A 25,183-nucleotide genomic window follows, 5' to 3' on the forward strand; every position below is an offset into this window, starting at 1 on the left:
GTCGGTTTTCCAAACGCAGCCGTGTATTAGATTAGTCTAGCTTGATCTAATCATACAAGATGAATGCGCGTGCCCACGCTGTGTGAAAAGCCCATATATATTGAGTCTAGAAAACATGATCAGCAAGTCTTTGATAGACTGTAACAAAATGACGAAAGAACGGGCGCATTTTTTTTTCACACACGTGGCGCAAGACCTTTTATTCGAAGGACATGAAGAATTTCAAGATTTAATATGCACAAGGGGTAACACTGCAATAGCAGCCTAAACCAGAAAAGACGGCTGGCAAAAAGTGGCCAACAAATTAAACGCTAAGTAGTGTGCATTGTACTTACTGAAAGCAGTGTTTCATTTCCTATGTGTCAGATTAATTATTATTTAATATGTCATAATTCCAGATCAAACGTGAGCACAAGGAGAACATGGGAACAGGTTAAAGTGAAGTACAAGAATATACTTCAAACTGGTAAATATTGGTATATAACTATTTAAAGAATTGTTGACATAATCATATATAATATAAAAAACATTAATTTTAAAGCTAATAAGAAGGCAGACAAGCAAAAAACAGGTGGAGGTCCACGCGGTCCAGACCTAACCCCTGCAGAAGAGTTGGCTCTCCAGCAAAATGCCCATCGCCCTGTTTCTGAGGGCATTCCAGGGGGAAGCTCCTCCTCAGAACCAGTGGCAGGATGCAGTGGTCACTTCATTTCAGGTAAAGGATGGTCATTGCATATATTTGTCATCGATGTGTGCCATAGATATGTTCCATATAGCCCTCTTTTTTGTTGGGTCAGTTGCAGGGAATATCATATCCCTTGAACCTGTGTCTGACCAACGAGATATTGACGAAGGTCAAATATTTGATGAAAACACTGTGTCTGATTATTCATCAGGAGGAGAGGTACATTTTCCAAATAATGTTTGATCAAACTCCACTCTGATCAGTCTCATGTGCCCCAATCACATTTGGAAATCCTGGTAATGAAAATGTTAGGCTGATTGAGATTCTTCATGGAACTGTGGGTGTTTTAGCCTGTGTATTACCTACCTGCAATGGCATGAAACACCTCTTTTATTGTCTGCACACACAGGTGTCCAGGAAACACTATGAAAACCCGAAGGAAATATTTCAGAGCCAAACAGACTTTACGAATTGCCTGGCAAACTACACTTTTAGTTAGATTTTCCGCATCGCCTACAGTATATAAAAAAGTGCCGCTTGTAAAAAACCTCAAAGCAATGCATACTGTCTGTGTGGTTGTGAGAGCCCGGCTTTGCCGAGTTTGACTTTGAATATAAGGTGCTAATAAATCTTTGAGGTACAATATTCCCCCTCGGCTAAAGCAGTATCTTTCGAAAAGAATTTCCTCCAGGAGCAATAAAGGATCTTGCCGATCGTGCAAAACCCTCTCTATATGAAATTCTCTTCGTATAATTTGCGCACCAATATCTATTGGTCGCTCATTCATGAACGGTGAAGCCATGACTGGATGACTTCCACGCACCGATTATGTGTGTAAACTAATCCTTGTTTACGTAGAACAAACCTGCTCCGAGCAGGTTTGAGGATTAGGATGTGTTGCTATGACAACACTTCCAGCAAGAGTTTCGAAAAACCGACAGATCCAGGATCAGGCCAAATCGTCAACAATTACATCCGGCTAAATGACTAATCCACGTACGAATAATTCCCCCCAGGTCCTACTCAAAATATTTTTGCTAGTTAAGCTAGTATAACACAATTAATCAGGAACTAATAATCGGTGATTCACTCTCATGGGTCCCACTCTTGCTAAGTGTATAGTTCCACTCAAGTGAATGTTACCTTTTCACTTTAGTTTATGACATAACACTAAAGAGTCCCAAAAACGTGCACCAGAGAGGGAAAACACCAAACATGGATAGTAACAATGGTAAACAAGAATCTTTTTATATAAAATATTGATTTTTCATAAGAAAAACACTAACACTAAGCAGCTTCAAAGAGCACAAAAGGCATTCAGTGCCTGTTAAAAGGCAAATCCAAAATCAAACAGAATCCCAACATGAAACCCCAAGAATAGTTGAAAAAATGCAATAGGTGAAAAGATCCAGTAAATCATTAAGAAAAGCAAAACACTAGAACTCACCACTCGAAATGCCTTCACAATGAACCATCAGAAACTGTGGGAGACCCTCTGGATTTACAGGGCGGAGGTGATTAGCAGGTGGCCTTGCTTCTTGCGGGACCACCCACAAAAACACATGGAACGTAGAACAGGCAGCTTAAATACATAGCCAAAACCAAAAATAAAGAATGATACACATAATCAACATACAGTAAATAAAAGAATCAAAAATTAACAAAAGAGACGTAAAATACAGACTTAAACCTCAGCCATTCCCTGGCTGAGACACGAGAACAAGTTTTTGAATTTTCTCTGTTGACGAGCTCTAGATCCATTTTATTTTTCAGTGGTAAATCTGAATTATGAGTAAAAAATGTAAAAATAACATACTTGTAAAAGTGTGAAATTATGTGTCAGGGTAACAGGAAATGCTGCAGCTATTTAGATGTCACCTGTGGCATTTACAATGGTAGTTACTTGTTTATTTGTGTCAAATTCCAGTTTCTAATTTTGTTACATTGACTCCCATGTTCATGCTGTTATTTTTGGGCGATTCCATTGACCTTTACATTTTATTTCAACCCCTCCCTAGTTTCCCCTGAACAGTTTCTTTAGTTCTTGTTCTCTCCTGTTTGTACAATTAGCCTTTGTTAACAGAACTACATCTCTGTGTACTCTAGCAGCCTGTATCACGATTTAAATATCTACTGCCAACAGTGACACTTGTAACTCTTATCTCCAAATGCTGGACAAACCCTTTTTTAATGTAACTTCCATCCCAGGTTGTCCTCTGCGTTGTGGTTTATAAAACATTAAACATAACAGATACCTGCAATACATAATGTTCACTGGGTTTCATCTCCTGCAAGCTCTGTGATACAAAAGATATTTATATTTAAATATTTAAACAGTAATTATGATTAACAATTGAAACAGTATAAGAAGCCAAAAGAAACCCTCACTTCACAGCGGCCATTACAGAACTGAGAGTACGCCTGGACACATGTGTCCCTTTCCCCTTTCAGAATATACCATTTACATAACAGGGGTTTTCGTGAAGTTAACTATGTCTCATTACTGTTTCCTTTAAAAATTAAACGTATCAAAACACCCTAACCCTAACCCTATCCATCCATCCATCCATTATCCAACCCACTGAATCCGAACACAGGGTCACGGGGGTCTGCTGGAGCCAATCCCAGCCAACACAGGGCACAAGGCAGGAACCAATCCCGGGCAGGGTGCCAACCCACCGCAGACCCTAACCCTAACAATCTAAAATAACAAAAAAAATTATAATAAGTAAAACTGAATGGCAGTAATTGGAAGGCTACTTAATCTCCGATCCATTGGCATCAGGCCATCACACTCCCTTACATGTCCAGTCAAAGAGAGAACGGGTAACAGAGTGACATCTGTTCATGGTGTTGTGATATTATACTGTAGATTGATTTGTTTTTGTTTCACTACAATTTCAAGAAATAATTAGTTTCCTGCAGGCAGTGTATTCAAAAATGTAAAAAAAATGTGATACTTGATTACGATCGATAACTGGGAGTCATGTTTGTTTCAACTACTGAAAATCATCAACATATTTGCTGGTGGCTAATATTTTTAAAGTGTCCGAAAAGTAAACTAATGCATAATTTTAGATTACTGTATAGCAGTAAATTAGTTGTCATCACGTATGCCATCTTTAAGGTCATTTAAAGTACTTAAAAATTAAGATTGTTAGAGATATCTGAGAGTTCTGCAAAATGAGTTGGTGTTTGTTTCAACTGCTGGAAATGCTCCAGCTACAAAAAAATTCACTGATTTCTTAACAACTTAATACTTCTGATTTTCAGAGAGCGTCGAGGCAGGGAATCACATTGTGTAAATGCTACAGTCTCCAGAAATGACTGGTTTCCTGCTGACTATTAAATTTGATACTTGACTTTTATACATATTGATGCAGGGGATCAAATGGTGGTTCTTTTGATGACTAAAAATGGTAGTCTAAAAATGTATGCATACTATTAAACTTCATATTTAACTACACGTATCTAAGAAATGTAATATTTGATTTTGATCCCCTGCAGGGAATTATTTGCTATTTATTTTGATGAGTGGAAATGCTAAAGCCACAAGAAATGCCTGAGTTTCAACAGAATGCACTTATGAATAGAAAAAAAAGTAATACCTGAGTATGAATAACAGAGACACACAAAATCAGTGGGCTTTTGATTTAGCTGCTATGAATATCACAGTGTGCCCCCCAAAATTAAGGTCTGGAAAATAGGCGGAGGGATGGTTTCAAGCAGTGACTGGTATTCTTGATTACTAATATATTTGAAATATTGAGAAATTCTGACTTATCGGATTTTGATGGATTTTATGAGTGGGGATGATTTAGCTTTTGTTTTGACTAATATGGTTTCAAGGAATTACCAATTTTCTAATATAATAGATGCTTTATTAGTATAGATAGTAAGACAAATTGTGCTTGCTGCTGTGACTAGAACTACTATGGCCTAAACTGATGATTGATTTCATGGCACCTAATATACTTAATGCTTTTTATAGATCATGAGAGTAGAAGTCAATTTGTGTTTTTTCCATTACTGGAAGTACTTTGGGCTCAAGAAATGAAATGCTGCGAAATGTAAACAAACACCTCTTCAAACTAGAATAATTCCAACAGATTTACATAGAGTGCTGATAAAAGTATTCAGCCTTTTGATGTTCACTCATTTTATTGTCATACAACATTGAATCACAGTGAACTCAAAGTGAAAACAGATCTCTGAAAACTGCTCTTTATTAATTACAGATATAAAAAACAAAATAACTGATTGCATAAGTATTTGTCCCCTTTAATTTGACACACCTAAATCATTACTGGCAGCCAAATGACTTGTGTAATTAGTTCAATGGAGATCACCTCTCCATATTCTCTATTCTGTTCTGTGTATTGTATTGTATTGACCCCCTTCTATTTGACACCCACTGCACGCCCAACCTACCTGGAAAGGGGTCTCTCTTTGAATTGCCTTCTATTTTTTTCCCTACAAGAGTTTTTTTTGGGAGTTTTTCCTTATCTTCGTAGAGTGTCAAGGCTGGGGGGCTGTCAAGAGGCAAGGCCTGTTAAAGCCCATTGCGGCAGTTCTTGTGTGATTTTGGGCTACAGTGATCCCTCGCTATATCGCGCTTCGCCTTTCGTGGCTTCACTCTATCGCGGATTTTATATGTAAGCATATTTAAATATATATCGCCGATTTTTTGCTGGTTCGCGGATTTCTGAGGACAATGGGTCTTTTAATTTCTGGTACATGCTTCCTTAGTTGGTTTGCCCAGTTGATTTCATACAAGGGACGCTATTGGCAGATGGCTGAGAAGCTACCCAACTTACTTTTCTCTCTCTCTCGCTTGCGCTGACTTTCTCTGATCCTGACGTAGGGGGATTGAGCAGGGGGGCTGTTCGCACACCTAGACTATACGGATGCTCGTCTAAAAATGCTGAAAGATTATCTTCACGTTGCTACCTTCTGTGCAGCTGCTTCGTGAAGCGACATGCTGCACGGTGCTTCGCATACTTAAAAGCTCGAAGGGCACGTATTGATTTTTGACTGTTTGTTTTTCTCTGTCTCTCTCTCTCTCTCTCTCCCTGCTCCTGACAGAGGGGGTGTGAGCTGCTGCCTTCAACAGCTTTGTACCGGCGGTGCTTCGCATACTTAAAAGCCAAACAGCCCTATTGATTTGTTTGCTTTCCTCTCTCTTTCTGACAGTCTGTGCTCCTGACACACACTCCTTTGAAGAGGAAGATATGTTTGCATTCTTTTAATTGTGAGACGGAACTGTCATCTCTGTCTTGTCATGGAGCACAGTTTAAACTTTTGAAAAAGAGACAAATGTTTGTTTGCAGTGTTTGAACAACGTTCCTGTCTCTCTACAACCTCCTGTGTTTCTGCGCAAATCTGTGACCCAAGCATGACAATATAAAAATAACAATATAAACATATGGTTTCTACTTCTCAGATTTTCTTATTTCGCAGGTGGCTCTGGAACGCAACCCCCGCGATGGAGGAGGGATTACTGTATACAAAAATAAATTGTATTGTGTTGTATTATATATTGCACATATATGCAATTTAAATACCCCTTACCTGGAAGGTCCAACTATGGCTGAGTCACTAGGGTGGCCTTAAACTTGTCATGTCTCACAGACAGGGTTCCTTCCTTGGCTGGGGTAGAAAGCCTTGTTTCATGTCTTTTTTGTAAATATTTGTTCCATTTATTTATGTTGCTTCTGTTGATTATGTGAATGGGGCTTTGTTTTTGACCCGATTTTTAAATTGCCTGTGTTATATTCCATGTGTTTTGTGTGTGTGGTCCCCCAGGAGGGCGGGGCCACAAGCCAATCACTGTCACCCTATAAATACGGAGGATCCTGCTAGTTCACTGTAAATGCACTCGCTGAGTTGGTAAGGTATTGTGTATGGCTGTAACTTTTGATTTTTCTGGATTATTTGAACCTTTACTGTTTTTGACCTAAATCATTGGATTGTGTTTTTTAGAATAATCCCTTTGCTTGTTGTGCTCCATGGAGTTTCACTGTGTGACGCGGCATTTTTGTGAAATGCTGCATGAAGCAGTTGCTTTAATTCAAGCCCTGAATTGGTCCTACTCTAAGGAATCTGCCAGTAAATGCAGTTCTCGATGGCCATAGATTTATACACACGCTGACCATTAAAACACAGTACTCAGAAGAACTCACCCCCTTGAAATGGTGAAAACAACAGTTTCCATTTAAAGCCATATTTCATGTTACAAGCAGTGACAATATACTTAATAAGACATTTCATGCTTACATATTATTTGTCTAATTTTCTCAGAAGTTTTTCTCTCTTGAAAAAAAATTGTTTTATATATATAATCAGTCTTGCAAGCTTGTGGCGTGTTTAATGAGTCTTGGAAAAAAAAGATATTATGGGGAAGGCTCAAAGTGTAATATCACCACTAACCCATACTCCGCCTATTTCCTTAGAGTGAAGTAGAAAAAATCGAAGGACAACTGATGTCACTACTGACCCTCCAGGCCGTCTTGGTATTTATACAATCCCTACCTGGAAGTCGGTATTCACAATTAGACTAACTTAGAACAGAACGGAGTTCTTCCAGTCTCTTGCTTACCTTTATGTGGAACTTAGTCGATTGTCATTTTACATGTTATGTGCATACTCTTTTGTCCTTTGGACACTGCTATTAAAGAGGGCATCCCTTGTGACCTCAACACTTGTTTTTGGCTGTTGTGCTCTTCTGTTTACTATATACACTGTGCGTATATATATATATATATATATATATATATATATATATATATATAGTAACGTACACAGGTGGACTAACCCACCTGCCGTGATGGAAGGTCATACCTTGCACAGACCGTATGACACCATGCTAAAGGGAGCAGCAAGATGGATGGGTGTATTGGTCAGGAAGAGTGCTGCTCCCTGTCACAGGTGCAAGATAATGGATGGACAATGATAGACTGCTGTATAGAGCAAAGAGTCCCCCCAGTGGACTAAGTGACAGCACTCCACTTGTTTGCCCCCAGTTTGGGCTCTCACAGATGTTCATGGGAGCTGTAGCCTGGGAGAACAGCCCTATAAGGTCCCCTTGGAGCTGCCAGGAGGCAAAGCTGTGGAAGGTCTGCTCTGCTTTACGGCTGCTCCTCCTTATCTGGAAGTGCTGCCAGGGTACAATGCTGTGTCACTGGAACTACCCCCATGTCCGGCAGAAAAGGAGCCACTCCGTTTCACTGAATAGTTAAAGTCAGGAGAATGTGGGAACTAGGCTAGCCAAGGAGAGGAAGAAGACAAAACGGAAGAACTGGAGAATATTATACTCTATTATATTATATTGTGTTTTGCTGAACTGGTTTCAAATATCTGTTATTTGTAAAAAAAAAAATTTTAACTAGGGATGGTGTTAGACTAGACCAGGGGTCTCCAACACATTGCTTGCGAGCTACTAGTAGCTCGCAACTCCTTTCCAAGTAGCTCACCAAAGGTTAATGAATCCTACATAAATTTGAAAGCTTGATTAGTCAAATTAGGGGTGGGTGATCTTTCCAAACAATCATATCATGATTCTTTTAACACAAAATCATGATCCACAATCTGAATTGCAATCTATCTTTTCAATGTGGCATACACTTAATAGAATATCCTGACTCAAACTCATCAAGACCAAAGTAACGCTTTATTTTAAATATCAAACAAAGTTGAATTCAGTTGTTCTCTCATTCGCTAGCTAAGCGGAGTTAAGGAACACACCCCGAAACTGACGAGTGAGTGAGGAGGCCTCCCTTCAGCCCGCTGCCTTTTTCTCGGATTTGCACAGATAAATCGGTACCGCAAGCAAACTATGATACATAACGAAATGAGAGAAGTCGCAAAATCAACCGGAATGTTCAAGCAAATTATAGAAAAAAACCCGATCTAAATCCATTAAGTACTTCTCTTGTAAAGAGCAGATAGACCTACAGACATTGGATTTTATATATTATATATTAGTAAACGTTCAAAATAATGTGCAGTTAAAGTCTCAACAGCATTCTCAGCATTTCTGGAGCTTAGTAGAGCCAGATAACTGCAAGAATCTTCACCAAGCAGCTCTGAAAATATCTGCTTTGTTTTGGTCTCCATACCTCTGTGAGTCTGAGATGAATGTCATGAAATCAAAGTTCAGAACAAGACTGACAGATGAACATTTAAATGACTCCATAAGAGTGAACCTAAGTGGCTCCACTCCACCATACACCTGCCTCTCTTGTTGACTCCATGCAGTGCCAGTCATCTGACTAACTGAAAAACACATCACACATGCAACTGGACATGTGAAGTGAAACAGTGACATGGAACAAAATGACAAACGAGTAAGTCATATCGGTGTATTTGGAATTGCATTGTTTTGTTTTGACAGCATTCATGTTTTAATTCAATAGTATGAGATACACTAGAAAATGCATACAGACATACAAAATGCGTGAACTAAATTTTCTTTGTGATGTTTTAATGCAAAATGTGAGTTGTGGACACCAACATTTTGAAAATGTTCAGGCAAAATAAGCTTATTCAGTTTGTTTGGGTTGAAATAAGCTATGAGAATAAATGTAAGAAAACATGAGTAGCTCTCGGCCATTTTCATTTTGTAAAAGTAGCTCTCAGGGGAAAAAAGGTTGGGGACCCCTGGACTAGATGTTTCTGGAGTTTTTGTTGTTCAGCGACACCCACTACACCCCCCTAACAAACAAAAAAGGTTGGGATCATAAATACATAAATTGTTTCATATGTGTACATATACAGTATATACAGTAGCTTCATATACACTGATTTTAATGTATATGTTTAGATATATAAATACTGTATATCCAGTGATCGATATAAATTGTTTCAGGTGTATATTTTGGGTTAAGTAGATTTAAGTTAAGATATTCTGTATACATCCTTCAGATACATCTGTTCAGATATATACAGTACTGTGCAAAAGTTTTAGGCAGGTGTGAAAAAATGCTGTAAACAAAGAATGCTTTCAAAAATGGAAGTGTTAATCATTTATTTTTATCAATCAACAAAATGCAGTGAATGAACAAAAGAGAAATCTAAATCAAATCAATATTTGGTGTGACCACCCTTTGCCTTCAAAACAGCATCAATTCTTCTAGGTACACTTGCACACAGTTTTTGAAGGAACTCGGCTGGTAGGTTGTTCCAAACATCTTGGAGAACTACCCACAGATCTTCTGTGGATGTAGGCTTCCTCACATCCTTCTGTCTCTTCATGTAATCCCAGACACACTCGATGATGGTATGGCCCCCACAGAGCCCTGATCTCAACATCACTTCCAGGACTTCTTGTTCTTCTTTACGCTGAAGATAGTTCTTAATAACTTTGGCTGTATGTTTGGGGTCGTTGTCCTGCTGCAGAATAAATTTGGGGCCAATCATACGCCTCCCTGATGGTATTGCATGATGGATAAGTATCTGCCTGTATTTCTCAGCATTGAGAACACCATTAATCCTGACCAAATCTCCAACTCCATTTGCAGAAATCCAGCCCCAAACGTTCAAGGAACCTCCACCATGCTTCACTGTTGCCTGCAGACACTCATTATTGTACCGCTCTCCAGCACTTCGACGAACAAACTGCCTTCTGCTACAGCCAAATATTTCAAATTTTGACACATCAGTCCAGAGCACCTGCTGCCATTTTTCTGCACTATAGTTCCTATGTTTTCGTGCATACTTGAGTCGCTTGGCCTTGTTTCCACGTCGGAGGTATGGCTTTTTGGCTGCAACTCTTCCCTGAAGACCACTTCTGGCCAGATTTCTCCGGACAGTAGATTGGTGTACCTTGGTCCCACTGGTTTCTGCCAGTTCTGAGCTGATGGCACTGCTGGATATCTTTCGATTTCGAAGGGTAATAAGCTTGATGTGTCTTTCATCTGCTGCACTAAGTTTCCTTGGCCGACCACTGTTTCTACGATCCTCAACGTTGCCCGTTTCTTTGCGCTTCTTCAAAAGAGCTTGAACAGTACATCTTGAAACCCCAGTCTGCTTTGGAATCTTTGTCTGGGAGAGACCTTGCTGATGCAGTAGAACTACCTTGTGTCTTGTTGCTGTGCTCAATCTTGCCATGACATGAAACTGTCTTCCACAACCTCACCTTGGTAGCAGAGTTTGGCTCTTCCTCACCCAGTTTTAAGCCTCTTACACAGCTGTTTCTGTTTCAGTTAATGACTGTGTTTCAGCCTACGTGTGACATTGATGATCATTAGCACCTGTTTGGTAGAATTGGTTGATCAGACACCGGACTATAATCCTACAAAATCCCTGACTTTGTGCAAGTGTACCTATAAGAATTGATGCTCGTTTGAAGGCAAAAGGTAGTAACACCAAATATTGATTTGATTTAGATTTTTCTTTTGTTTGCTCACTTTGCATTTTGTAAATCGATAACAATAAACAATCATTATTTATATTTCTGAAAGCATTCTTTGTTTACAGCATTTTTTCACACCTGCCTAAAACTTTTGCACAGTACTGTACATTGATTTGAATAGAATGGTTTGGATATACGGGAAGGCACAGCATGGTCAACAAAGTTCAGTGTCAGTTTCACTTCACCATTGCTTCAACATTGTCATCAGTATTCATCCATCCATCCATTGTCTCCCGCTTATCCGAGGTCGGGTCGCAGGGGCAGCAGCTTGAGCAGAGATGCCCAGACTTCCCTCTCCCCGGCCACTTCTTCTAGCTCTTCCGGGAGAATCCCAAGGCGTTCCCAGGCCAGTCGAGAGACATAGTCCCTCCAGCGTGTCCTGGGTCTTCCCCGGGGCCTCCTCCCGGTTAGACGTGCCCGGAACACCTCACCAGGGAGGCGTCCAGGAGGCATCCTGATCAGATGCCCGAGCCACCTCATCTGACTCCTCTCGATGCGGAGGAGCAGCGGCTCTACTCTGAGCCCCTCCCGGATGACTGAGCTTCTCACCCTATCTTTAAGGGAAAGCCCAGACACCCTGCGGAGGAAACTCATTTCAGCCGCTTGTATTCGCGATCTCGTTCTTTCGGTCACTACCCATAGTTCATGACCATAGGTGAGGGTAGAAACATAGATCGACTGGTAAATTGAGAGCTTCGCCTTGCGGCTCAGCTCCTTTTTCACCACGACAGACTGATGCAGCACCCGCATTACTGCGGATGCCGCACCGATCCACCTGTCGATCTCACGCTCCATTCTTCCCTCACTCGTGAACAAGACCCCGAGATACTTGAACTCCTCCACTTGGGGCAGGATCTCGCTACCAACACTGAGAGGGCACTCCACCCTTTTCCGGCTGAGGACCATGGTCTCGGATTTGGAGGTGCTGATTCTCATCCCGGCCGCTTCACACTCGGCTGCGAACCGATCCAGAGAGAGCTGAAGATCACGGCCTGATGAAGCAAACAGGACAACATCATCTGCAAAAAGCAGTGACCCAATCCTGAGCCCACCAAACCGGACCCCCTCAACGCCCTGGCTGCGCCTAGAAATTCTGTCTATAAAAGTTATGAACAGAATCGGTGACAAAGGGCAGCCCTGGCGGAGTCCAACTCTCACTGGAAACGGGTTCGACTTACTGCTGGCAATGCGGACCAAGCTCTGGCACCGATCGTACAGGGACCGAACAGCCCTTATCAGGGGGGCTGTCATCAGTATTGTATATATATTATTATATGTTCAAGGTCATACCTGTGAGGTGTGTTTTATTTTGAAGGCCTACTTGGCTTGAGGTCTTTGCTTCCAAAGCACTTTTCTGAGGAGACTTGCAAATATGAATTTCGTTGTACCAAGTATACTCGCTACTACTGCATGTACACATAACAATAAACTTGACTTCACTAAGTAATACTTGCTGACTGTTGACAAATTCTACAAACAAATGTATATGTTGTTAAAGTAGGTAGTTTTGCACATGTAAGTGTGGACAGATGCTCAAACAACAGCTGATGATACTAGGAGTCTTCTAGGATTTGTAAATACTGCAGTGTTTTAGACGTCCCCTAAGCCTCCAGGCAAAGCTGCTCCAGTTTGAGGTCTCATAATAATTTTATTGCATTGAGGCACGGAACTTCATTGGCTTATAGTACTTGAGCATATTTTCTCCTTTTAGCACTGCAGTTCCAAGAATAATTAATGTGTCCCTAGAAGCTGTAAAGATCTGGGTAAATTCTTTGGGACGGTGCTCATCATGAAATGCTCAATAGGAAATTATTATGTTACAGAGCAACTAGGCAGTTGATGGCAAGTTGTTTCATTATTATGCTTTTGTAGATTTTAGCCACAGACGTAAGCATTGCACTTGTACAGTTTTTATTTAAAAAGAAAATTACACATAAGTGTTGGAAAGCTGCCCTTTTTATTCTCTACACATTCTCACTTCTGCTGTGACTCCTCATGATCCTGTCTGGATTAAGTGTATATAAAAAATAGAAAGGTGGATATTTTGTAGGCTTATTTTTCATCAGAAGAAGAAGAAAGCAAAGTTAGTTCATTCTCAAAAGCAGCTATGGCCTAAGCTTACGGTTATTGTTTATCCTTCTGTCAGTCACCTTTCAGCTACATCAGAGCACATTGAAACTGTACAGATTACAAGTTACAGCAGTGAAGTGGGCTCCTGAAAGCAGACGTCACCCCTAGTCATGCCTTTTGTATGTAGACTGCAGCTGTTGTTGCCAGGCTGTGCCAATTATTCTGGAGTCATCTACAATTGTCAGAATTTACTGTAAACAAAGGCTTGTTTCTATATTATTTATTGAGCTTAGTCAGGAGAATACTCTCAAATTATTATTATTATCACTGTATTAAATTTTCTGGCTTTCTCATCCAAGGTGACTAACAGAAAAAAATAAAGCACCAGTGCTTACATGAAGATTTGTCAGGACTGGAGCTCATCCACACTTATCCATCCATCCATTGTCTCCCGCTTATCCGAGGTCGGGTCGCGGGGGCAGCAGCTTGAGCAGAGATGCCCAGACTTCCCTCTCCCCGGCCACTTCTTCTAGCTCTTCCGGGAGAATCCCAAGGCGTTCCCAGGCCAGTCGAGAGACATAGTCCCTCCAGCGTGTCCTGGGTCTTCCCCGGGGCCTCCTCCCGGTTGGACGTGCCTGGAACACCTCACCAGGGAGGCGTCCAGGAGGCATCCTGATCAGATGCCCAAGCCACCTCATCTGACTCCTCTCGATGCGGAGGAGCAGCGGCTCTACTCTGAGCCCCTCCCGGATGACTGAGCTTCTCACCCTATCTTTAAGGGAAAGCCCAGACACCCTGCGGAGGAAACTCATTTCAGCCGCTTGTATTCGCGATCTCGTTCTTTTGGTCACTACCCATAGCTCATGACCATAGGTGAGGGTAGGAACATAGATCGACTGGTAAATTGAGAGCTTCGCCTTGCGGCTCAGCTCCTTTTTCACCACGACAGACCGATGCAACGCCCGCATTACTGCGGATGCCGCACCGATCCGCCTGTCGATCTCACGCTCCATTCTTCCCTCACTCGTGAACAAGACCCCGAGATACTTGAACTCCTCCACTTGGGGCAGGATCTCGCTACCAACCCTGAGAGGGCACTCCACCCTTTTCCGGTTGAGGACCATGGTCTCGGATTTGGAGGTGCTGATTCTCATCCCAGCCGCTTCACACTCGGCTGCGAACCGATCCAGAGAGAGCTGAAGATCACGGCCTGATGAAGCAAACAGGACAACATCATCTGCAAAAAGCAGTGACCCAATCCTGAGCCCACCAAACCGGACCCCCTCAACACCCTGGCTGCGCCTAGAAATTCTGTCCATAAAAGTTATGAACAGAATCGGTGACAAAGGGCAGCCCTGGCGGAGTCCAACTCTCACTGGAAACGGGTTCGACTTACTGCCGGCAATGCGGACCAAGCTCTGGCACTGATCGTACAGGGACTGAACAGCCCTTATCAGGGGGGGCCAGTACCCCATACTCTCGGAGTACCCCCCACAGGATTCCCCGAGGGACACGGTCGAATGCCTTTTCTAAGTCCACAAAACACATGTAGACTGGTTGGGAAAACTCCCATGCACCCTCCAGGACCCTGCTAAGGGTATAGAGCTGGTCCACTGTTCCGCGACCAGGACGAAAACCACACTGTTCCTCCTGAATCCGTGGCTCGACTATCCGACGGACCCTCCTCTCCAGGACCCCTGAATAGACTTTTCCAGGGAGGCTGAGGAGTGTGATCCCTCTGTAGTTGGAACACACCCTCCGATCCCCCTTCTTAAAGAGGGGGACCACCACCCCGGTCTGCCAATCCAGAGGCACTGTCCCTGATGTCCATGCGATGTTGCAGAGGCGTGTCAGCCAAGACAGTCCTACAACATCCAGAGCCTTGAGGAACTCTGGGCGTATCTCATCCACCCCCGGGGCCCTGCCACCAAGGAGTTTTTTGACCACCTCAGTGACCTCAGTCCCAGAGATGGGGGAGCCCACCTCTGAGTCCCCAGGCTCTGCTTCCTCATTGGAAGGCATGTTAATGGGATTGAGGAGGTCTTCAAAGTATTCCCCCCACCGACCCACAGCGTCCCGAGTCGAGGTCAGCAGCGCACCATCCCCACCATATACAGTGTTGACACTGCACTGCTTCCCCTTCCTGAGACGCCGGATGGTGGACCAGAATCTCCTCGAAGCCGTCCGAAAGTCATTCTCCATGGCCTCCCCAAACTCCTCCCACGCCCGAGTTTTTGCCTCAGCAACCACCAAAGCCGCATTCCACTTGGCCTGCCGGTACCTATCAGCTGCCTCCGGGGTCCCACAGGACAAAAGGGTCCTGTAGGACTCCTTCTTCAGCTTGACGGCATCCTTCACCGCCGGTGTCCACCAGCGGGTTCGGGGATTGCCGCCACGACAGGCACCGACCACCTTACGGCCACAGCTCCGGTCAGCTGCCTCAACAATAGAGGCACGGAACATGGCCCATTCGGACTCAATGTCCCCCCCCTCCCTCGGGATGTGGTCGAAGTTCTGCCGGAGGTGGGAGTTGAAGCTACTTCTGACAGGGGGCTCTGCCAGACGTTCCCAGCAGACCCTCACAACACGTTTGGGCCTACCACGCCTGACCAGCATCCTCCCCCACCATCGAAGCCAACTCACCACCAGGTGGTGATCAGTTGACAGCTCCGCCCCTCTTTTCACCCGAGTGTCCAAGACATGTGGCCGCAAGTCCGACGACACGACCACAAAGTCGATCATCGAACTGAGGCCTAGGGTGTCCTGGTGCCAAGTGCACATATGAACACCCCTATGCTTGAACATGGTGTTCGTTATGGACAATCCGTGACGAGCACAGAAGTCCAATAACAAAACACCGCTCGGGTTCAGATCAGGGGGGCCATTCCTCCCAATCACGCCCTTCCAGGTCTCACTGTCATTGCCCACGTGAGCATTGAAGTCTCCCAGCAGAACGAGGGAGTCCCCAGAAGGTATGCCCTCTAGCACCCCCTCCAGGGACTCCAAAAAGGGTGGGTACTCCGAACTGCTGTTCGGTGCATACGCACAAACAACAGTTAGGACCCGTCCCCCCACCCGAAGGCAAAGGGAGGCTACCCTCTCGTCCACCGGGGTAAACCCCAATGTACAGGCTCCAAGTTGGGGGGCAATAAGTATACCCACACCTGCTCGGCGCCTCTCACCGGGGGCAACTCCAGAGTGGTAGAGAGTCCAGCCCCTCTCAAGGAGATTGGTTCCAGAGTCCAAGCTGTGCGTCGAGGTGAGCCCGACTATATCTAGCCGGAACCTCTCAACTTCGCGCACTAGCTCAGGCTCCTTCCCCTTCAGAGAGGTGACATTCCACGTCCCAAGAGCCAGTTTCTGTAGCCGAGGATCGGACCGCCAAGGTCCCCGCCTTCGGCCACCACCCAACTCACACTGCACCCGACCTCCTTGGCCCCTCCCATAGGTGGTGAGCCCATGGGAAGGGGGACCCACGTTGCCTCTTCAGGCTGTGCCCGGCCGAGCCCCATGGGTGCAGGCCCGGCCACCAGGCGCTCGCCATCGAGCCCCACCTCCAGGCCTGGCTCCAGAGTGGGGCCCCGGTGACCCGCGTCCGGGCAAGGGAAAACGCCGTCCAAAATGGTTTTTCTTCATAGGAGGTTTGTTTAACCGCTCTTTGTCTCATCCCTCACCTAGGACCAGTTTGCCTTGGGTGGCCCTACCAGGGGCATAAAGCCCCGGACAACAGAGCTTCTAGGATCATTGGGACACGCAAACCCCTCCACCACGATAAGGTGACAGTTAAAGGAGGGGTCATCCACACTTAGTGACTTGTTTTGGTCACACAATGCATCAGAGGAGGGAAATAACAACAACAACAACAACATTTATTTATATAGCACATTTTCATACAAAAAGTGTAGCTCAAAGTGCCTTACATAATGAAGAAAAGAAAAATAAAAGACAAAGTAAGAATTAAAATAAGACAACATTAATTAACATAGAATAAAAGTAAGGTCCGATGGCCAGGGAGGACAGAAAAAACAAAAAAATTCTAGACGGCTGGAGAAAAAAATAAAATCTGTGGGGTTTCCAGACCATGAGACCGCCCAGTCCCCTATGGGCATTCTACCTCACATAAATGAAACAGTCCTCTATGTATTTAGGGTTCTCATGGAAAGACTTGATGACGATGGTCATGCAGACTTCTGGCTTTTAATCCATCAATGTTGGAACATCATGATGCTTTGAATAGATGGTGGTGGCACAGGCCGCCACTACAAAAGAAACCGGAAAAAGAAACAGAAGAGAGAGTAGGGGTTAGTACGGATTTTAGAGCCACCATGAATAGTTATTATAATTAATTGAATATACAGAGTATCAGGATTAAATTAAAGTGAAGTTATGAGAATGCCATGTTAAAATAATGTGTTTTCAGCAGTTTTTTAAAGTGCTCCACTGTATTAGCCTGGCGAATTCCTATTGGCAGGCTATTCCAGATTTTAGGTGCATAACAGCAGAAGGCCGCCTCACCACCTCTTTTAAGTTTTACTCTTGGAATTCTAAGGAGACACTCATTTAAGGATCTAAGGTTACGATTTGGAATATAGGGTGTCAGACATTCCGATATATAAGATGGAGTGAGATTATTTAAGGCTTTATAAACCATAAGCAGAATTTTAAAGTCAATTCTGAATGAAACAGATAACCAGTGTAGTGACATCAAAACTGGAGAAATGTGCTCGGATTTTCTTTTCCTAGTTAGGATTCTAGCAGCTGCATTCTGCACTAGTTGCAAATGATTTGTCTTTTTTGGGTAGTCCTGAGAGGAGTGCATTACGGTAATCTAGTCGACTGAAAACAAAAAGCGTGAACTAATTTCTTAGCATCTTTCAATGATATAAGAGATCTAACTTTTGCTATGTTTCTTAAGTGAAAAAATGCTGTCCTAGTGGTATGATGAATATGCGATTTAAAATTCAGGTTACAGTCAACAGTTACCCCTAAGTTTTTTACCTCCGTCTTGACTTTTAATCCTAATGCATCGAGTTTATTTCTGATAACCTCATTGTATCCATTATTGCCAATCACTAAAATTTCAATTTTCTCTTTATTTAGCTTGAGAAAATTACTATTCATCCATTCAGAAATACAAGTAAGACATTGTGTTAGTGAATCAAGAGAATCGGGGTCATCAGGTGCTATTGATAAATACAGCTGTGTGTCATCAGCATAGCTGTGGTAACTCACGTTGTGCCCTAAGATAATCTAACCTAACTAAAACAGCAGCTTAGGATTTAAGGGGCAGCCAGTTCACCCACTGGGATGGGGAATCCTGCCGCGGAGGATTGAAACTGCAGACCTCAGATTTGACAGTTAGTAAGAATTTAGTCTTAGGCTCTTAACATTGCGGAAATAGTTTTATTCACTATTTCAGTTTCAAACATCCCATATCATGTAATGGGCTATAGACTCAATTAAACCTGTTGGTTTTTTTTTTTAACTTTTATATAGCACATTAAAAAATACTCAGTATTGTATGAAACACCTCACTTAAAATAAACTGAAAAAAGATGGAGCCTTTTGAATTTTCATCATTAAACATTGATTGCACCTGTAGGCGAGGAGCAAAGGGGCAACTGACGATCCAATCCTAATGCTGAGGGGAGCAATGCACCCCCGATCTCAGAGCAATGCTAGAGAAAAGTTGCAATATGAAAAATGAGTTGAAACGTTTTTGAGTTTATATGTTGCTACATGCTATTAATGCTATTAATGCTACATTCCGGCTGCAGTTACAAGTAACCTCAATTTCAATTTTTGGCTCATATATATTTTTTTTGTTTGACTGTTCAAATAAATTTTGCATGAAGTTCAATTCCAATGTGACTGTTGTCATGAGTGTACATTTTGGAGGCAGCTTAAGGGCTCTGGTGATGGCAGTTACCCTCCAAACCAAGGATTGACGCTATGTGCTAATGCCTTCTCTCTTCCTCCCTCTGCAGAACAGAAGATTGATGGACATTCCATCTCTGACGACACTTCTGTTGTCCACCCTCCTGGACCCTCCCCTTCCTGCCTGGAACCCATATGACCAGCAGTTCGGACATCTTTTAGTCAGTTCATTACTGGACACCCCTGTGAAAAGACCTCTACTTGATCTTTGTAGAAAGATTTGGTAGCACTTTATTAATCCCTGAAGGGAAATTTTATTATGTTCCAGCAACTCATATCAAAATGAAAACAAGAACATACAGAATAAATAATTAAGTACCTAATAAAATATATAAAATGAAACAGACAAGATAAATAAAAAACATAAAATACCAAAAACAGTAATGTATTACCAATCCACAGTCCTGCAAAAACATTCCCTTCCTGCAGCAGGGGAGGAGTAGTCTGCTGCTCATTGCAATCTTTTGGCCCTGTAGCAATTTATGGAACGGATGGGAGGGGATCTTCATAATTAATGACACCTTTGCCTGCATCCTCCTCTATGATCAGCTCCACAGTGTCCAGTTTCACCCCAAGACTGAACTGGTCTTTCTGATGATCTTGTTCAGTCTGTTAGTATCCTTCACTGGGATACTGCTGCCCCAACACACCACAGCATAAAAGACGGTGCTCAATATCACAGACTCACAGAAAGTCATCAGCACCTGGCCTTTCATACCAAATAACTTCAGCCTCCTAACAGAGTTGTCTCTGGCCCTTCTTGTACAAAAGTCCACATTCTCCTCCCATCCCAGCTTTTCATTCAGGTAAACACCCAGGTACTTGTAGGTTTTAACAATCTCGATTTCCACACCCTGGATGAAGACTGGAGCCAGAGAAGACTTTATCTTCCAAAAGTCCACCACAAGCTCCTTTGTTTTCTTGGGATTTAGTTGGAGATGGTTGTGATGAGATCACTACACAAAGCTACTCACCAGGCTTCTGTATTCTTCCTGCTTCCCTTCACTAATACATCCAACAATAATGGTGTCATAGTGGTGACACGTCTTGGAATCATACCTGAAATCCGAAGTGTAAAAAGTGAAAAGGAATGGAACAAGGACAATCCCCTTTGGAGCACCCATTCTGCTAATCACTCTCTCCGACACAGTGCCCTAATCTTGTGGATGGCGGCCTGTTAGATTATTCCCCTTTGTTTATTTTCATTATACGGGGTCACAGATGTTTCACAAACCTCCTTCTGTGTCTGCTTCTTGTTTTACATTGTGTAGTGATATATATAGTGAACCTTTAAAGTTAGATTAATTCAATTCATTAATTAAATTAATTCATTAGGCAGATGCACTGTAATAGACAAACATTCATGCCAGTTGTATGTTGACTGCTGACATGCTTATTTAAAATTGTTTACAGTGCAGAATGTTTAATGATTTATTATCTTATGATGGAAAGTGCTCAAAGACTTTGAGTGGAATCTTTATTACCAGATCTATAAACGGAAACTTGTGGAGAGAGGAGCCAGGATTGGTTGGGAAAAGAAGTGGAAGGGTTTGATGCAAAAAATTTCAAGGGGCACATTTGATTACTTATGACAATGACTAACTACAAAACGTTCAGTAAAATATGTGCTTCTTCTTCTTTTGTCTGCTCCTGTTAGGGGTTGCCACAGCGGATCATCTTTTTCCATATCTTCATGTCCTCTGTATCTTGCTCTGTTACACTCACTCACCTGCATGTCCTCTCTCACCACATCCATAAATCTTCTCTTAGGCCTTCCTCTTGTCCTCTTATCTGACAGCCCCATACTTAATATCCTTCTCCCAGTATACTCAGCATCTCTCCTCTGCACATGTCCAAACCAATGCAATCTCGCCTCTCTGACTTTGTCTCCCAACCATCCAATCTGAGCTGACCATCTAATGTACTCGTTCCTAATCCTATCCATCCTCGTCACACCCAATGCAAATCTTAGCATCTTTAACTCTGCTACCTCTAGTTCTGTCTCCTGCTTCTTAGTCAGTGCCACCGTCTCCAACCCATATAACATAGCTGGTCTCACTAGTAAAATATGTGCTTCAAGCATGATACTTCATAAAACAAGCAGCAGTTACGTTGTGTTGGGTGATTTGTTTTTACATTCTGCATGAAAAGGCAGCTTTCTAACCCACCAGCCTAATAGGTAGCTTATGATTATAGTGACTGCACAATAATCAAAACATGCAGCCCCGTAAATCTTAAACATATAAATTAAATTAAGGTCCCTAAAATCAACTGACTTATAATAATGAAAATTACTAAAATTGAAATATAATGATTATCTCTAAAAAATTACCAATGGCTCCTTTTTAATGTATCTTTGCCAATGAATGCAAAGAACACAATATCACTATCCAATCTATGCACAAGGTCAGAGTTTTTCCAGCAAGGGACCAACTATGGAGAGCTTTTTTACTATGCCAGGAGTGAATGCAAAGAGTGTAATCAGTCAAGCCATAGGTAGTAGTGAACAACAGAGGGCAATATTTGCTGAGTTTTAATGCAAATTTTAAAAAGCCCATTTGAGAGATGCCTATACTTTAAATTGATTCCACCTTTAGCAATTTATTCAACGCCTACAATCAGAGTCCTGTTGCCATTTTCATGGTTTAAGTTTATTTTGTCATGTCTATGTCTTCTGTTTTACAGCAATTTGATGATGATGATGATTATTTTTATTGAATTATTATCTATGATGTAACCTATAAACATTTGCCCCAATATTTATAACGAGAGAGTGCCAATGATCATAACCATGCCAGCTTCAATTTTAAAGTCAAAGCAAAATATAAACAGCAAGTACTACAGCATTAGCAAACATGCAGATGGCACTTAAACAACAGGCAGAATTTATGACTTGCCAATGTTGTCACCAGCAGTGGAAGAGCACATGAATGAATGGATTGTGTTAATCGAGATAATCCATGTTCTTTATAAAATCATTGTTTATAAGAAGCTTTCATAAATCTTTCTGTTGGTGTTGTGAGTCAGTGAGTCTTCATCGTCTGACTATTTATCTGCAATACATACTGTAGCTTTTAAAGCTTTGTACATGGGGATCATTATATCTGCAACCATGTTAGCAGCAAAATCTCAATATCTACTCAATCCAAAACACCCCATAATTTTATTTTTAATATTCTGTATCCAACTCGGATTACCCTGTGAGTTTTCTCCTCTGCTCAAAAATCAGTTTGCATGTGGGATTCCTTTAAATAATTAGAACCACAATAATTTCATTATATGTTTTGATCTAATTCTGATTATTAGTTTTGATTTCACTCTGAAGAGAATGTGAATTACAACTCTGTGGGATACTGGTCTATTCAATTTTTGATAACATTTGTTTTTAAACGAATTGGTGCTATGTTAAGGAGTAAGATAATAGTGCTGCAGTTACAGAGCCCCAGAATCCTGTTGGCCTCATGCATAATGCCGTGCGTAGAATTCGCACTATAACATGACGTAAGCACAAAAGCGGAAATGTGCTTACGCATAAAACAATTCAGATGCATAAATCTGTGCGAACGCCAACTTCCACATTCTTCCGTTCCATAAATCCCGGTCAGCGTGAAAAGTAACGCACATGCACGCGCTTGCTGTCCCGCCCCAACTCCTCCCAGAATTACGCCTCTTTGAATATGCAAATCAATATAAATAGCCCTTAAGCTCAGCCTTCTGTAAAAAGACAATGGCAAAAGCAAGAGGGAAAATAGAAAAATTTCAGCGAATACCAAGTGGAGGCAAAGAAAAACATACTATTTGTTGGTTTAAACAGGGGTATAAACAACAAAAGGAAGCTGACCGAGTGACATAGCTTGTCGGAGAAACTCGAATGTTCAAGTTCACAAAGTCGCACAGTGCCTGAAATAAAAATGAGGTCACATATCAAAGTCACCGTGAAAAGGCGAGTCGTAGCCCACCATCTGAGTGTCATATGAAAGCTTATTAGGGTACAGAGAAATAAAAAAGGCACACAGTGGGGAAAAAAGCACGAAATGTCAACTTTAATCTCGAAATTTCCACTTTAATCACGTAGTTTATTTTGTCATTAAAGTAGAACATTATAAACTTCATCGTAACTAAAGTAGGACATTAACTGCTTTATTTTGTATTTGATCTTCCATGTGCTCTATATGTGTGAATCACTACGTGCTTCCGGGCTTTTTCTTCCTCCGACAGGACACAGAATCCATTACATTCGTGATATTACAGCTCTCTGAATAATTAAAATACTGAAATGTATACTTGATATCCTTTTCATGATGATAGGAGTTAAAGCATGCTATTAGTGATTGTTCATGTCTCACGCAAGATGCTTGCTGCGCCATGCGCGACCTTCGATAAAATACTTTATTGTAGCAGTTCTGTCTCTTTCTAACGTACTAACCTCCAATTCCTGTCCTTACTTTTCTTTCTCAAAATACCCAAAATACTCTGTAATAGTCGTTAAGCCATCTGTAAGCTTAGAATGCAGATTCTTCAAAACTTTTAAGGAACATCGAAATATCTTCGTAGTACATGTTAATTATTCTATCCATCTATCCTTCCATTGTCACGCCAGCACCAGCAAGAATACAGCGTGAGGCAGGAACAATCTGTGAACGGAGCACCAGCGGCTCGCTAGCGCTGCTGCACCGTGTAGTTAAAGTTAAAGTTTTATCTGTATAATATAATAAACATATTTTGCTGCATTTCATCTTAAAAATGATATCGTCATCATATGTAAATACGCGCTTTATAAAGTGGCTCAGGTTGTGCAATATTATAACTGTATTGCAAGTTTACAGTTAGGTAATTTGAACATGGAAACGTTCTTACGCAACATTTTTGTGCGTATGCACCGTTTATACATGAGACCCCAGGTGTTGAATCCTGACCTGGTCTTTGTCTGATAAGAGATAATAAATGTCTGACAAATTCTACAAAAGTTTTGAACTGTTCCTTGTATTTTTTTTTTTCTGATTTTTAACATAAAATTAGATATTCTTTTCCCATTATCTTATAGATAGATAGATAGATAGATAGATAGATAGATAGATAGATAGATAGATAGATAGATAGATAGATAGATAGATAGATAGATAGATACTTTATTATAGCACATCTTTTTGTCTGAACTGTCCCATTGGCCATTACTCTAAACAGAACTGCTTGAGTATCATGGATTATTGTGAGTTCTGGACTGTCTGTAAATCTGTAACTTGTAACTGAATGTATACTCACATTGGTTTCTGTTTTGATCTTCTAATATGCAGAGTCTGCTAGCTGACCAAGTCTCCATGTCCTTTAGACTACCATCTCATATTAGAGAATCTGCTTGCTTCTTGTTTCTGTGGTAGTCCGGCTAAATTGGGAGACATTGCTACATTATTAAAATAATCTACTGCTATTGTAAAACATTGACATATTAAATTTAGATGGCCATAGTAAAGGATCAAACTGTTCACCCATTCATTCATTTTCATGAACCAAGAGCTCCAATGCAGGGTCACAGCTTATCTCAGCTGTATTGGACAAGGAAAAAGCAATTGAACTGAACCCATTCTTTAACAGGCTTGACTTACAATTGCCAGTCCAGCACTCCTCTAGCACTGCCAGTCACTATGTGCCAGCTGAAGTGGCTTCAAGCTCCCCACCACCTTCTCTGCCCTCCGTATCTCCCTGGTATCTCCCCACCAATGATGTCAAACCTGTGGTCTCCACCTCCCACTCCCTTCCTAGACTGTCTGTCTCTGTTGACCAGGTAAGGCAAGAGGTGTATTGTAAAGCATTGCATCTACAAGGCTGTGGGGCTTGATGGATTTAGCCCCAGGCCACTGAAAGCATGTGCCAGCCAGCTCTAGTCATCTTTCAGTACCTGTTCTCCTTTTCCCTGAATTTGTAGAAAGTTCCCCCTGCTGTGGAAAACATCAGTAGCAAAGAATTGACAGTCCAGCAACCCCAATGACTTTAAACCAGTTGCTCTCACTTCACACATTATGAAGACCATAGAGAATCTGATCCTGAAACAGCTTCAACCTTTGGTTACAGATCACCTCGAT

The sequence above is a fragment of the Erpetoichthys calabaricus genome, chromosome 3 (genome assembly GCF_900747795.2).
Source record: "Erpetoichthys calabaricus chromosome 3, fErpCal1.3, whole genome shotgun sequence".
In the NCBI taxonomy this organism is placed as follows: Eukaryota; Metazoa; Chordata; class Cladistia; order Polypteriformes; family Polypteridae; genus Erpetoichthys; species Erpetoichthys calabaricus.